The sequence below is a fragment of the Trachurus japonicus genome, unplaced genomic scaffold (assembly GCF_045865225.1).
Source record: "Trachurus japonicus isolate A0001 unplaced genomic scaffold, Traja_1.0 AP030148.1".
Lineage (NCBI taxonomy): Eukaryota > Metazoa > Chordata > Actinopteri > Carangiformes > Carangidae > Trachurus > Trachurus japonicus.
This window is the reverse complement of record NW_028220281.1, coordinates 101,383-118,048: the sequence shown is the minus strand read 5'-3', so window position 1 is coordinate 118,048 and position 16,666 is coordinate 101,383. Positions and strand designations below refer to the sequence as shown.

Genomic DNA, 16,666 nt, shown 5'->3' with positions numbered 1-16,666 from the left:
TTTTCTCCCGGTCCTCTCTCACCGTGACACCGCCCGCTGCTCAGTTCAGACGCGGTGTGTCACGGGTGCTGGGCGGTCTGGACTCGGTACCAGGTCCAAAGATAATTCATTGTCTCCTTGTGTCGGCTTCTCCTCTCAGGACACTTGAAGCTAAAGCTTAAACTTAATTTTTTTCACACAATGCAAATGGATGAGACACGCTGAGCAGTAAGGAGAATGTAAACGGGAGCAGCATGGTGGATTAACCTGTTGCAGCTGGATGGTGACTGTTTTACCCACCAATAGTGAAGGTAAGAAATATTTCCTGAAGGTTCATCAGCTATGTCAGTGCTGAGGACTCGGGTGTGCAGTGGTGTGTGTTTGAGGTCACTTTCCCGTCTTTCTTTTTTTTTTTTCATGACGACGTGTAGGCTACATGTTTAGGTTGTGTATCAGAGGACGTTCAGTAAAGCCTCGCTCTCCTGCGATGGGGCGTGGTTTCCTTGCCTGCAGCCTACACGCCCTCGCCGTCCTGAGGCAGAGAATATTGACAACTTTGATGCAGAATTTTATATACTTAACAACTTTTTTTAGTCCTTCAAATTTGACAGAGAATGTTTTTTTGTGGTATTATATAAACATGAAACACATATTTATTCTTGGTTCACCCAGTCTTTAAGATTTGGTGTCAGGGCTCCAGACCTTTTGACTAGGAGCACAGTGGCCCCTAACTTAAAATTTGTGACGATTTGAGTACCGCTGCTGAGAGCGCAAGCATATTATGGGATATTTAAGGTTTGTAGTGAGCCGTCCAAAAAAATATTGCGGCTGACATACAGCACACACGCGTGGGTCGCCGGTTTGTGTGTTTCCTGCTGTTTCACACGGAGCTCTGCTGTGGAAAGATGTCTCCTCCGCTCCGAGATGTAGAGAAGAGAAACGCACATTTCTATTCACACATTAGCCAATCACAGCGGTAATTTAAAAAAAAAAACGGTACTGGTCGCACATGCGCGAGTAGATGAAAATTTTACTCCCTCTGTCTCAAATTTTAGTCGCAAAATGCGACCATTTAGTCGCAGTCTGGAGCCCTGGGTGTGGTTCGATATCTCTTGTGTGTTTTGTGTGTATGCCTATGTTTGAGGCCATTGTTTGTTTGAAATATGAGGACAGTAGTGATAACCAATACTTTAGCACAAAGACGTGTGTGTGTGTGTGTCAGATAATTTTTGATGTGTGTCTCCCTCTCACATTCTCCTCTGGTTCTCCCTTTTTGCCTCTCCATCAGCCTACGGCTCCAGCTATAGTGGAGAAACCCGTCCTCCGCACACCAGTCGCCTCTCCGTCTACAGGCCACTATCCCCAGTCGCCTCTCCCTCTGCAGACCACTCTCCAGTCATCTCTCTGCCTACAGACCACACACGTGTCGTCTCTTCCACAGTGCTCCCTGAAGAGGTTTGTCAGTACACTAGTCGGTTTAGATTCAAACTCTGGAACATAACCTGAAACAATGCTCACTTTCTGCTTCTGTGTATGACTTAAGATTTGGTGTGGTTCGATTCCTCTTGTGTGTTTTGTGTGTATGCCCATGTTTGTGGCCATTGTTTGAAATATGAGGACAGCAGTGAGAACCAATACTTTAGCACAGAGACTTGTGTGTGTTTGTGTTAGGGCTGTTAGATAAATCAATTTTATAAATAAAAATAAAAGCACAATGAGATGTATATGAGGTCCAGTTGCTTGTTGGTTGTCATGTAATGCTTATTGCATGTGTTATGTATGTCGTCTTATGTTTTCTTTTCCTTTCCTTGTGTTTTAATCAGACTGAAAGTGACTTCAGTGAAGTGGATGATGATGATGCTTGTGATCCAGAATATGTGCCGGGTTCAGAGAGTGACACGGAAGAGGAAGAGGCGAATTCAACATTCCAAGCTGCTGAAGAATCAACAATGGATATCTCTACAAACTGTTATGTCACAGATGACACTCTTGACACTAGACAGCCTTCCACCAACACAGTAACCTTCAACCAGTGGCGTAAGAGCGGGACAAAATTTCTGCTTCATTTGCAAGAATTTTCATTTCAAAATTAGCACGACATTTCAAAACTCACATAAAAGAGGATTCAGACATAGCGCATGCCCTCAGTCTCCCAACAGGTTCAAGAACTAGGAAGAAAATCCTAGAGAATCTTCGCAACAAGGGGAAACTTCGAGTACAACAGAGATGTGCTGAAAAAAGGAGGTGTCAACTTAAAGTTAAGCGCAGATCTAAGAAGGCTGAAGCTAACAAATATGAATATTGTATCCATTGTAAGGGAATGTTTCTAAGACCGGAACTATGGAGACACATGAAGAGGTGCTCCTCCAAACCAGAAGAACCTGGAACATCAAGGCAGGAGAAGGGTTCTTGGCCTGGCATCTTCAATCCAGTCAAAGGCTTCAAGCATGCTTAATGATGGGGTGCTGAAAATGCTTAGCCATATGCACGGTGATGACATTGCAAGTGTTATCCGTAATGACTTTTGCCTCCTGCGATATGCTGATGCCCCTTTTCAGCAAACATGGGCATGATCTTTCCAAACATGATTATATCCGACAAAAAATTCGGCAGCTTGGAAGATTTTTACAAACCCTCCGCAAAACGTCATCTGTCCTTACCTTGGAGGATGCCGTTAAACCAGGAAACTTCATTAAAGTCATTGATGCAGTCAAGGAAACGGCAGGTTTCAATAAGAATGATAACTCTTATAAAACACCAAGCCTTGCACTCAAACTTGGACATTCACTCCTCAAAGTGAGTGACATTGTACACTGTCATTGCTCTTATGGCCGGAGATGACAATTTGATAAAATCATCTGAAGCTTTTCAAAAGCTCTACAGTGCGAAATGGTCCGAGTATGTCTCCCATTGTGCATTAACCACAATAAGTGACTTGAAATATAATAAACCAGTGAAACTACCTCTCACTGATGACGTGATGAAGCTGAACAAGCATCTTGATAAAATTGCTCAATCAGCAGCTGCTGCGCTGAAGGTGGAGGCAAGAGTGCAAAAATTATTCCAGCCTTGCCAAAGCTATTTTGACAAAGATTGTACTCTTCAATAGAAGACGAGTTGGAGAGGTCTCAAAAATAAAATTGAGTAATTTCCTGGAAAGAGACAACGAAAGAAACACCATGGATCAGCTGGGACTGTCGGACTTTGAAAAGAGACTGTGTAGCCATTTTGAGCGTGTTGAGCTTAAGGGGAAAAGAGGCAGAAAGGTGGCAGTACTGTTGACGCCGGAGATGATCAGCGCACTCAACATTATGATCGGGAAGCGAAAAGAATGTGGCATCCCAGAGAATAATCAGTACTTGTTTGCTGTACCAAATTCTCAGAGTTTTTACAGAGGACATCAGAGCCTCAGACGGTTTGCAGAAGAGTGTGGGGCCAAGAAGCCACAGTACCTGAGATCCACTCAGCTACGCAAAGACATAGCAACAACAGCTCAGATCCTTAACTTAAAGAACAACGAACTGGATCAACTCGCTGATTTTATGGGGCATAATATAACAGTGCATCGACAATTCTACAGGCTCTCAGAGCCCACCGTACAGAGTGGAAAAATTTCAAAGTTGCTGCTTGCACTAGAAAAAGGAAAGATCGAGGAGCTGAAAGGAAAATCCCTTGATGAAATTGAAGGTATGTAACTTATGTGCTTAATGTAAAACGTAGGCTTCAAGATGTTTGGAGTTTGTATTTAAAGAAATCTCAATGGGTAATATTTTACAGAGAGAAGCTTCATTGGGGTCATGGGCCTGGCAAACCTGGCATCCCAGGTGTGCCCCCCTCTGCTTTCAGCCCCTCTGAGCCACTGGTGTTACTTTGGGGCCCAAGGGTTGTCTCGTTTTGTCACCCACAGCCATCACATTTCAACACATTTAATAATAATAATTTTGATTATATAGTGCCTTTCAAGACACCTAAGGACGCTTAACAATAACACAGAACAACAACCGTACAGCAAATTTAGCAGGCGAAGGCCTGACAGAAGATTTACATGATAACTCTTTCTCAAAGCTATGATCTACCATTAAGAAGATTGTTAATTATTATTAACATGTTTATATGGCGTGTATGGTCCTGTAGTATGATCTACACAATATGAATAGCAAAAAGAACCCCCCAAAAAAATCCATTCAGTCTATCAGCCGTAGGCCTGCATAGAAATTGACCAATGCGAGCCATCCGTTGTCGTGTTATTAAATAACTTGAGTCTGACTATAAGTATAACATGAATGTTTATTTACCTAACATCTGTAACTTCCCTACACAACTCCCGTCTCCCTGGCTACCTATTCCCTAGGCTACCATCGCCCGGTGACGTCATCCCTCTCACAGACTCCATAGTTCTAAATGTACAGTTAGGGGCTGTGTCCACCAGACGCGTTTTTAGCTCTGACAGCGCTCTCAGCGCTGCTTTCCCAGCGCTTAGCGCTCTCTCTCTCCCTCGTCAGAATGCTGCTGTTGCTAGGTTACAAAACGAGTCCTCTGACACGTCCGTGTTCCAGCCTTGTTTAATGTAAACACTACAACGAGTGTCAGAAATGCACAATAGCATTAGCGGCAGCTTTTGACATGGACCCTGAGGTCGGCCTACCTTCAATACAAGTGTGGGTCATGATATAAACCGAGCCACGTCTCCGGTTGTGTTGCTGTCGGTAACGTATGTCCCGCCCCTTCTTGATTCTGATTGGTCAGTGCGGGGAAAAGTGACATTGACGAGCGCAGCGCTGTTCTAAAAGTTGAACAGATTTCAACTCTAAGCTCTAAGCTTTCAACTCTGAAAACACGTCTGGTGGACACGGCCCCTTACACCACATCTCCCCTTTCTTCAATAAAAAACAACTGCTTATTGCAGTTGTTTTTTATGCAGTAACTGCAATAACAAATACAATAAAAAATGCTGTATGTCCTCACTCTAAACCCTGAAACCTGCACATTTACATTCAAATCAAACACTTTTTTTCTCTTTAGAATATCTCTCAGTCTTTGTAAAGTCTGTGATGAGAAAAATTTAAAAACCAAGCCGGGTTGGTCTTATCACAGCTCTCCCAGACCTGGCTCTGGGAGTAGGAGTAGATGGTGCTTCTGGAATGTCTGCTGCGATGGTGCTGCTGCAGGTTGTTCTCTTGAAGGTCAGTCTGGAACGCCTCAGGTGCTCAGCTGCACCACTGCTGCTCTGCTCCAGCGAGTGCTGCATGGTGATGACGACGGTTTCGCCTGATGATCCCGTGGGGTCCCTCCACCAGATATGAGTGGGGTGTGGTGTGACTTCTGATGACAGCTCCAGCTGCTTTTTGTTCTGTGACCCACACGTCGTCATGCCCAGCAGTGAGTCTGTTGAGGTTCCGTTCACGGTGTGGCAGATTGTAGCGTTGTGCATCTTTCATCCTCCTCCTTTACCTTCAGCAGTACAGTATCTCCATCAGGAAGAGCAGGATCTAACAGAGAAGGAAGAAAAGGCACAGTGGTACGAAGCCTCCTCCCCATGAGAAGTTGAGCTGGACTGTATCCATTTTGCGCCCTCTCTCTACACTTGACACGCCTTGATGACCTTCATGCAGCTTGATGAGAACGTCATTTCTCATTGTTGAGGGGATAAACAAGTCTTTGTCCTCTTAGTAGGAGACCATCCTGGACTGTGAGAAGAGCACGTTCACTCCAGTATAGCTTGAGTGCAGGTTTGTTGGTGCCATGGGCTGGCCATCCTTCTGCACACAGCTGCATCACACGTGCGCACACACTGTCCCTCTGCAGCTGGTCTCTCAGCTTCTCCAGGTAGGCAGTGTTTGCAGGTAGATTTTCCATTATCATGTCTACATAGATGTTAGTCTCTTCAAACAGCTCTTTGTCAGCCGGTGTTTCTCCTCTCTTGACTGGCGCTCGTGACAGCGTATCTGCTGTCAACAGACATTTCCCTGCCACATGAGATATGGAGTAGGAATAGCGCATCAGACGCATTCTAAAGTGTTGGATCCGAGGAAGTAGAGCATCCAGTGCTTGAGATCCCAGGAGACTCAGGAGAGGCTTGCGATCCGTCTCCAGCTGGAAGTGTTTCCCAATCAGGAAGTTGCAGAGCCTCTCACAGGCCCAGGTCAGTCCCAATGCCTCCTTTTCTACTTGCACGTATCTCTGCTTGGGTGGTGTGAGAGACCGCGACATGTAGGCTATTGGCCTCCACTCCTCGTCCCATTTTTGGAGTAGCACTCCTCCTAGCCCGTATGACGACAAGTCTGCTGAGACCTTGCATTCTCTGTTGGGATCATGGCTAGGACAGGTGTTGACGTCAGTGCATCCTTCAGATCTTGAAAGGCTCTAGCCTGCTCGACGCCCCACATCCAGCAGTACTTTTTTGACAGGAGATCACGCAGAGGTTTGTCTCTCTCGGCTAGCTGTGGGATAAACTTGCCCAGCTGGTTTACCATCCCGAGAAAGGATCTCAATTCACTCACTGTCGTCGGCTCCTGCATCCTCTTCACAGCCTCTGTCTTGCCTGGGTCTGGGCTGATGCCACTGGCGGAGATCACATGACCTAGGAAGCTCACCTCTGACTTTGACAGGTCACATTTCTCAATGTTTAGGGTGATGCCTGTCTTTTGGATCTTTCTCCAGCGCAGCATCCTGGCGAGCGTCATGCCCCGCTTGTGTACGACCCCATACCAGCACATCTGTGGCACACCATGCCCTCAAGCCCTTCTGTGACCTGTCACCATTCTGTTCTGAAAGTGTTCAGAAGCTGATGTTATGCCGAAGGGTTGCCACTTGAAGAAAAAGCGCCCAAAGGGTGTGATGAAGGTTGTGAGTTTCGCTGAATCCTCTGTCAGGGGTATTTGCCAGAACCCCATATTTGCATCCAGCTTACTAAAAATGTGTATACAGGGAGATGGAATCGCCTGCTAGGCATTTCTGCTGGTCGCACCTCCTCTGGTGCCCATGGGTCAGCTGCAGGGTCATCAGCCAGGAACCACCGATCACCAACGTTTCGCTCCTTTAATCCTGGAACGTCTCCTGGTGGCGGAGCAGTGGCAGGGATGTTTCCCTGCCATCCCCTGCAGATGATAGGTGCCCCCCCCCCCCCCTGCGGCTGCTTTTGGGGTTAGTTGTTCTTTCCCCAGCACTTGTCCTTCCTCGTCAAACAGAGCCAAAAGCTCCCTTTCTCGGCCTCCTCTGCCAGCTCTTTGGTTGCCTTCTTTAGGTTCCCTCCGGTCACTCCTACGTCCCTCAGAAGGCGTGTGGTTGACAGACCCACATAGCCTCGGCATCCAACTTCCACTGGGTAGATGGTAGTCTTCCATCCAGCCATCCGGTACTCAGCAGCCAGCTCTGAGTACTTGGCCTTTTTCCGCTCATAGGCAGCCTCGATCCCCTCCTCCGCTGGTATCGTGAGCTCGATGAGGAGCACAGATTTTGCCTTGGTCGACGCCACTATGTCGGGGCGGAGCAATGTAGCGGTGATCTCGCCCGGGAAATGGAGCTGCCTGTCGAGGTCGACTCTCATGTTCCACTCCTAGTCGGGGGAAAATGGCCTGGGTGTTTCTTTTGGCCTGATGTCTCTTCTCCCCCACCTTCTGTGACGAAGCCAGCATTTCCAGTGTTTCCGCCACTGATGGCATAATAAACTTGTCTCGACACACTGACTCTGCACCAGTCTGTCGGCTCCTCATTGGTGGATTGTTCATCTTTTGGAACAGCGTATGGCAGGACTGTGACTGTGACGTTAGCACCTGTGTCGATTTTGAACATCATACTGCTGTCATGGATGATGCTGACCATCCAGGGATCACCATCTGTCGTGACACTGCCGAGAAAGATAGCAGCCTCCTCTTCTTCAACTTCCGTGGAGCTGTGCGCCGCGGACATGCACGGTTCCCTACATACGTTGCTGTGTCAGGCAGGTGTTTCCCACGGAGCTCTGCCCCGTTTCAAAGGTGCAGGAAGCCCTACGTGGAAAGACGTCACCTCGATGTAGAATATGTTCAATTCAAAAAGTGAAACTAACACATTATATATAGCCTATGTCCATTACACACTGAATGAAACATCCCATGTATTTATTTATTCAGTTTATTTTAATAGTAATAATTATGACTAACATTCAGTGAAGACCTAAAATTCAGTATCTCCAAAACTTAAATAAAAACATTTTTTAAAAGTATTTTTAATATAGAAATGTTGGCCTTCTGAAAACTATGTCCATCTATATGCACTCAATACTTGGTTGGGGTTGAACTACTGGAAATGGACTTTTCCGTGATATTGTAGCCCCCCCCCAAGCAAATTCCTCTCTTTATTGGTCCTGACCCGTTTGCATCCCTGTGCAGGACAGTCTCATGATGGTTGTGATGGAGAACTGCCACATTTATGACACTGTGGCTGTGCAGATTTTCCATTGCTGTTCTGGGCATTGTGTGTCTTATTAGCATGCTGAGGTTTGTTTTTAGCAGGCTTGCTGTTCTTGAACACTCTGACTCTGTCCACAGAGTTAGCATCACTTGCCTGTGCTGTGGTGTCACCTCTCAGAGAAGCTTGCTGCTTTTTCACCTCCTCGCTTTGACGTGCCATCCTGACAGGTTTTATTCAAGGTGAGTTCCTGCTGCATGCGTTCAGGCAGTCCCTTGTCCAACAGTCCCACAACGAGTCTGTCTCTGATTAGCTCGTCATGTAGCACCCCATAGTTGCAGTGTTCTGCTAGCGCATATAAAGCAGCGACAAACAAATCCACTGGCTCTCCTCTCTGTTTGAGCATGTTGAACTTTGCACACTCAAAGTTAGAGTAAGCCCATGTAAGATGTCATCCGTCTCGTCCCCCATGCAGTATATTAACGTATTGACTTGATTCTCTTCAGAGCTTGCATTCAGGTTACTTGCCAGGTGAAATCTCTCAAATCTCTGCATGTATTTGTCCCACTCTTTGCGGCTTTGAAAAGTCGAAAAGACTCCGGTGGTTGGATGTTAAACATAGTGCACAGCCCTGGCCCCCCGGCGACTCTCAGTGCTGCCATTTCTGCAGCGGCTTTCAACCCCTCTGAGCCACTAGTGTTACTTTGCGGCCCAGGAGTTGTATTGTGTCTTCATCCACAGCCATTGGCTTGCTTATTCTGCTGCTCCTGAGAGGGCTTTTGATGGCCTGGCGTTGGGCTTGCTCTCAAATCCCAAGGTCCTTAAGTAGCCTGACTTTCCCACGAATCCTCTGCAACCAACGTCCACTGGGAAAACCTTGGCTTTCCAACTGCGCCATTCTGCGCCACCTCCGTGTACATGAGGCTCTTGTATTCATAAGCCTCCTCCACAGCATCCACCCAGTTTCTGCAATTAAATAACTGTTAAAGAACCTCAGAAATACTCAAATACACGATTTTGTACAGTAGGCAGTTATTAACCATTTATACTGCATGCAAGTTACTGCATAATTCTTTCCCAAAACTGCCTGAGGTTAGTATAAATTCGGTATCTCTGTGTAGGGGAGACCTGGTATCCATACAACCTATTTCCATTCAGATACATTGAGGTGATAGGTCACTGGACCATTTGAAAAAAGGTCATGGCTGTTTTTTTCCCCTCAAAACCTTTTCATATGACTTGAAATCATTAGGTTTTTTAGTAGTATGACAAGCTTGGTCATGCTGGAAACATGGATTGTCTTGGATTAATTGGTCTCTCTACTTTTGGGCTTGCTCAAAATTTGAGCGTGCTACAGTTTTTGAAAGGCAGTCTGACCGGCTTTCCTGGCGGCAATCCCACAGGTAACATAGGGGTAATAAAACATGGGGAAAAAACATATTTTGGACAGGTTTTGTGCCGAGGATCATCCAAAACTTTCTTTTAGAGGTCCAGACTACAAAATAAAAAATAATAAGGGGGGTGCACGTGAACCCTGATGGTACTGTCTGGTTTTCATGGCTGAAGAATTTATCCAAATTTCTATCACGTGTTTGGCAAGGCATATAAAGCCTTGAGAAGGGACTGCAGTCATGCTTCAGTGCTTCAAGTTGACTTTGTTTTCATTGGTGGGTGACATGAAGAGAGGTAATTTGTTCTTGGGTAGGATATCTGTGACTGGCTTTGTTCCTGCTCCAGGCATTCTTCCACAAAGGTCTTGTACTGTTGTGCACCTGTATCTGTAACTGATGAACTCATGATGTCTTTGGAGTCGAGCACAAGGAGATCCTGACTCCCTTCAAGAAATAGGTTCCCCATCTCTTCAGTCTCTGCTGTGAGGGACATAGGATGCTTCATGAAGGCTTCTTGCACTGCTGTCTGCTGCTCATGGTGATGATTTTCACTTTGTGGGGAACTTTTGTTCTCAAAATCTTGTCGTTCTTGCAATTGACCCTTCGCGTAAGCCCCGCCCCCTTGGTTACTGTTGCTACGGCGGGCAAGCTTTCACTCCCAGCCATGCTCCTGGCAGTATTTGGTATCGATTTCAAAGGAAATATCAGAAAATGTCTGGATAAACTGTTCTGAGATAATAGAGAGAAGAAGTCACAAAGATCATTCATAGTTTTCAGTGACGTGACTCGCGCAGGAGGATAAAACATCTGTTCAACGACACGACTGGACAATGTACAGAGCAGCAGTAAGGACCGGTAATTTTACCGTCTATCAACCCACGAAGACTTACGTCATCTCACTGGTCATGAAACGTTGTCAAACTCTAAGTTTTTGGGCAATTGTGAACCACATACAGCTTTCGCTGCTGTTTTGTTTTCTCCCACCGCTGTATCAGTCAGTGAAAGCAGTCCCTGCCTGGAGGATCCCTCGCCTAAAAGCCCAGGTAAAAGCCGTAAAAGTACAGCTGTCATTTCGGAGGTGAACATATGGTTATCCCCATATTTACACTTGCTCAAGTCGAAAAAAAAGTCCGCTCGTATCTGAACATCTCTATATTGCTGCCGCCGCCGCCGCCACCGCCATAGTAGCAGCAGCAACAACAACATCCTTCTCTACAAACACATGTTTTTCGTTTTTAGTCTCAAAATGTGTCCTCAAAAGCAAACGTAATGACTCACTGCGGAAAGCTTGCCAGGCCTGTAGTTACGGTTGCTAACGTAGGATTGGACAATAGCCGTTTGTGGGAGGAGTTGGCGAAAGGTCAATTTCTGGACCTGCCAGTGCCAACATCCAGCAATGCAGTGCCTCAGGATTCTCTGTCAGGCCAACTGCTTCACCAAATCCTTCGATGAGTGCATTGATCTGCTTGTGGCAGTGGTCATTTTCAATAGCAGAAAACGTGTGACCTGTTTGATGCACAAAAAAATTTAACAGTATGGAACTCCTCCTGGACAGCTGGATGTTTATCAGAGGGGACCATCATGTCATGGACATGCAAATACTCACTTCTCCTTCGATCAAAAAGTCTTCTGTCATTTGCAATCTATCTAGTCTACCTCCCTCTTCTGGTCTGCTGTAGTAAAATCATGCTGCAAATTGACACATAGACACAAGGCCATGGCTCAGCAAGTAAATTACTTTATTGGAACAAAACTTTCGTTTTAATAAACATAACCCATACATTATTGCAATGGAGAATAATGGGATGGTAAATTGAAAAGAGTAAGACAAACTGCTTCCACATCTGAAATCAAACCTTGGGGTATATAGATGAAATGCTACAAGGATTATGCTTTAGTCATAAAATGCCAAACAAACAAGCAGAACATGACACACGGCAGCAACGTAGGAAATATCAACAATAAACACTATTAAAACAAAGGTGGAAGTCCGTAAATCAAGAAAAAAATCACCAAAACATCATGTACTCTGTTTCTGACACACTCTTGGTGTGCTCTGGAGACAGAAGTAAACGTGGTTGGAGTCATGACATGGCTACACTCAGTTTTGGGGGTTAGGCTATAATTACCGTCTTCCATATAGATAAGTGTCTTATCAGTCTTGGGTTACTAATAATTACTTACCTAAAATTATTGTCAAATGATTTGTAAAAACTCAAGCTTATTTTCCATGGTCAATACATAATTGAATACATGAAATGTGCAGATTTTTGGGACGGTGATGTATGATGTAACATTTATAATTTATTTTATAACCAAACTAAACTACCGTACTTTCCCATTGTTCAGATTTCACAGATGACGATGATGACGAGAGTGAGGAGGAACAAAGCGTTGATGACGAAGCAGAGGTAGATTGTCCTTGTGAGCTGAACGGTATGTATTTTGAAAGTGATCTAGCGTGTTGGTACCCATTTGTACACACCATTGGAAACTAGATCTGGACACCCTCCATCAATAAATTTATTATCCATTCTATCAATTATTTTTTTAATCCTGTGTAGATCCTGGCCACTTAACAACATTGCCCATGTTTCCCAGATTCAGTTGTTCTGAAGGACTAGAGAACGCTCTTAACTCTCTAGGTGCCAGAGTTTTTTTTAGGAAAATATTAATTTTGGATTTCAGGATTTCACAAGGCTGTAGTTTGTAAGTGGTGAGAGAAAAATCTATGGTGTAAATGAAAAAAATGTTCATAATGACGTCAAGTTTGTGATGGGAGTAAATCTGCTCATCTAATTTGCATATTTTGACCAGGTGGCAGCAACATTGGATTACATGACTTTCAATAAAACGGAATTTGGAAAGTATTTACACATAAAAAAGGTGGTGAGAAACACCATGTGTGTCCATCACCTGTCACCCTCCTGCTCTCAGGCTCATTTGCCTAAAGACATGCAGGAGGGAAAGACCGCCGTTTGATTATGGTCACTTCCGTCCCTCCCACACACTGCACTGATTCGCTAGGGCACCGCCAATCAGAATCGCCATAGCTAGCACACAGCCAATCAGAGAACCCGACGAGTCTACTCTCCCGACGCCTGACACTCCCCAATTGAGCATGTCGAGTCAGACCCGACAAGACCCGACAGCTTCCGCGCTTCTCCGACGCAGATGAACGCACCAAACAGACGTACCCGAAGTATCCCGACTCTCCCCGATGCCCGACAGTCGGGCCGGTGTGTTCCTGGCTTAAGATCCAGCTTAAGAAGCTTTGAACAGGAGCTGTCCACCACCATGGGACTGAAACCAAATCAATGCCAGGCACATCGATTGTTATATCGCTCGTCTCTCCATTTGAGTTCTCTGTTGAAGGTGAAGAACTTCTTTAGTCTTCTGTGGTCTCAAAAGATCAAGTCGAGTGCAAAGCTGTCTCCTGAGCATAGACGAAGCAGGAGACACCTTTGTTGTAGCATGAGGTGTTTTTCTATATGATAACAAAAATGCACTGAGGTGTCGGTTGAGGGACTGTGTGCTTTGAGAGGACTTGAGAGCTTGCTTCATAGTTTGTACAAATCTTTCAGCGAGCCCATTTGTGGCTGGGTGAAAAGGCGCAGACTTGATGTGCTGAATACCGTTCTCTTCCATGAATGTCTTGAACTCTTCAGACACTAGCTGTTGGCCGTTATCACTGACAAGTTGTTGTGGTAGACCAAAACGGCTGAAGATAGCCCTTAGCTCTTCGATGGTTTTCTCTGAAGAGGTGCTCTTCATCACAGCAACTTCTGGCTATTTGCTATGTGTGTCGACTACCACTAAGAACATGTGGCTCTCTAGTGGTCCAGCAAAGTCTATGTGGACTCTTTGCCATGGTTCTTCAGGCCAGTCCCACGGATGTAATGGCACCAGCTGTGGGAGGTTTCTCAATTTCTGGCAGTCAGAGCAGGACCTTGCTTTCTCCTCTATAGCAGCATCCAAGCCTGGCCACCAGAAATAGCTGTGTGCAATTTCTTTCATCCGCACCACACCACAGTGTCCAGTATGCAGCTCAGCAAGCACTTTCTCTCTTAGGGGTGGTGGAATGATGACACGGTAGCCCCACAATAAGCATCCAGGTAAGGCTTAAAGCTGTGCGTCATCTCTCCTCCTCTCCCCGAGTGATGATATCCATAACCTCAGACAAGACTGGGTCGGTGCATGTGTGTTTCTTTACATGAGCTGAGGTGACTGGAGCAGCCGTCATGTCCTTGAAGTAAAATATCTCAGCCTGTGTGTGCTCAGAGTGTGTGACAAAGGGAGTCTTGAGAGCCCGTCAGCATTCTGATGTTGGTCTGACTTCCTATACTTGATCTCATACTGGTGGGCAGATAACAGCAGAGCCCATCGCTGCATGCGGCTGACTGCCAGCGATGGGATGCCAGTGTGAGGACCAAAGATGGAGGTTAGAGGTCGATGGTCCGTCAGTAGCGTGAATTTCCTGCCAAACAGATACTGATGGAATTTCTTAACTCTAAACACTATAGACAGTGCTTATCTGTGTGTAATTTTGCTCAGCGTCCTTGATGCAATGGCAATTGGTCTCTCTTCTCCCGATGGCATGATGTGAGACACGACTGCACCCACCCCATAAGGTGAGGCATCACAAGCCAGCTGAAGTGCCAGTTTGGGGTCAAAGTGGGCGAGAGCCTCAGATTTGACAAGAGCTGTCTAAGCGTCTTTGAAAGCTGTCTCATATTTGTCTGTCCTTTTACATGTTATTGTTTTGTTAAGCAGTTCATGTAGTGGCTTTAGTTTGTTGGCGAGGTTAGGCACAAATTTTGCATAGTATGTCAGCAGGCCAAGGAAAGACCTCAGCTGACTCACATTTTTGGAAGATGGAGCCTCCACAATAGCCTTCACCTTCGATGGTGCCTTGTGGAGACCTGTGCAGTCAATGACATGTCCCAAGTACTCAATAGATGGTCTGAAAAACTCACACTTGTCTTTCTGGACTTTGAAACCGTACTCCTCCCGTCATTGTAGTGTCGCATCCAGATTCCTTAAAGCAAAACTATGCAAGTCGGCCGGAAATAGCTCGCTCCTTCATTGGTTTCTCTTTTTTCCCCTCTCCGGAGCTCCCCCACAGTTCTGGGAGGCATATGTCACTATGGTTAAAAAAAAAAAAAACTCGCCACCACCACCTCCTCTGCCCCCTCCACCCCCTACACGTGCTTGTGTTTACTGTAGAAGGTCGAGAGCGGTGTTTGCTAAGCCCTGCTAACACGGAGCTAATGCTAACACGGAGCTAACGCTAACAACACGGAGCTAATGCTAACACGGAGCTAACGCTAACAACACGGAGCTAACGCTAATACGGCCACACAGACAAAGACACAGACATGCACACACATGAATAAAGGTTCCAAAACGCGAAGGTGTGTGTGTGTCATGATGTATTACATTATCTTATAAAAGATCCATTGTGTGTGTGTGTGAGTGTCTGTGTTAGCATTAGCTCTGTGTTAGTCACAAGCCGAACTTCATCAGTACAAACATTTCATGTTTCCATGGTTTCCTCCAACTTTCCGAACTCAACCAATCACGATTCATGACATGCATGACGTCATCTGCGTTCTTATCTCGTACTGCCGTAAGGCAGTTTCTCGCGATGGTTCTATCTATTGACGAGATTTGTAACACCGAGACGGATGACTGATCTTGCAAGTGCGGTTTTCAGCCAGTGGGGGGGGTGAGCGCATTGGCCTAGACCCCATTCACCTCATAATAGGTCACTCAACCATCACAGTGTCTCTGAGCCACAATAATTACAGCCGAAATCCTGCATAGTTCTGCTTTAAGTGCAGCTGCTCATCTCGTCCTGTGATGAGCAGATCATCCAGATGGCACTGAACCCCTGAAAGACCACTGAGGATCTGGTCCATCGCTCTTTGGAACAGTGTTGAGCAGAGGTGATCCCAAAAGGGAGCCTCTGGTATCTGTACAGTCCTTTGTCACAATAGTCAGCAGCTCCTGTGACTCACGTTCCACATGCATCTGAAGATAAGCTTGAGATAAATCTCTTACTAAACTTCTGTCCTCCTGCCAAACATGAGAAGAGGTCATCAATTAAGGGTAATGGATACTTTTCTGTAGTCAGCACCGGATTCACAGTTACTTTAAAATCACCGCAGATTCTTGGAGCCCCATCCTTTTTCATGACGGGGACAATGGGTGTAGCCCATTCACTTGTGCTTACATGTTCCAGAACCCCACTCTTCACTAACCTGTCTAGTTCCACCTCAACTTTTGGTACAGGCCCAGCTTTGAGACACTTTGGTGTGCTGCCGGGTTTAACTGTCAGCTTAACCTTGATGTCTTTCATGCTGCCAAGTTCTCCATCAAAAACCTTGGGGTGCTTCTTTAAGATCTCCTGTAGGGGACTTATTTTTCCATCCATAACCATGAACACTCTTTGCCAATTCAGCTTGATCTTTTCTAGCCACCGGCGACCTAGCAGAGCTGGACGGTTTCCTGAGATGTACAGTGGAAGAGTCTCTTTCTGCTTGTTGTGTTCCACTGTCACATTCACGGCTCCTAACACCGTGACAGGCTCACCAGTGTATGTCCTTAACCTCAGCTTGGTCTTGTGGAGAGCAAGGTGTTGCAGTTTCTCTTTGTACACAACTTCTGATACCATGGATACACGTGTACCACCAGTGTCCACCTGCATCCGCACTGGTTTATTCTCCAGCAGTGGTGTGACCCAGTATCCATCATCATCATTGTCCATAACAGATAAAACATGCACGGTATCTTCATCAGACTCAAAATCATTCTGTTCATCCTGTTCATGTTCCATTTTATTCACATGTTTATTTTTCTTTCTGTTGAAGCCACCTGTCCTTTTTCCATTGAACTGGCCTCTCTTA

At 45.8% G+C, this 16,666-nt stretch overlaps 1 pseudogene; it reads left to right on the top strand.

Annotated features, from left to right (window-relative positions):
- Positions 1-1,356: 1,356 nt before the first annotated feature.
- LOC146960650 (uncharacterized) lies at positions 1,357-2,820 on the top strand (annotated as a pseudogene).
- Positions 2,821-16,666: the final 13,846 nt, after the last annotated feature.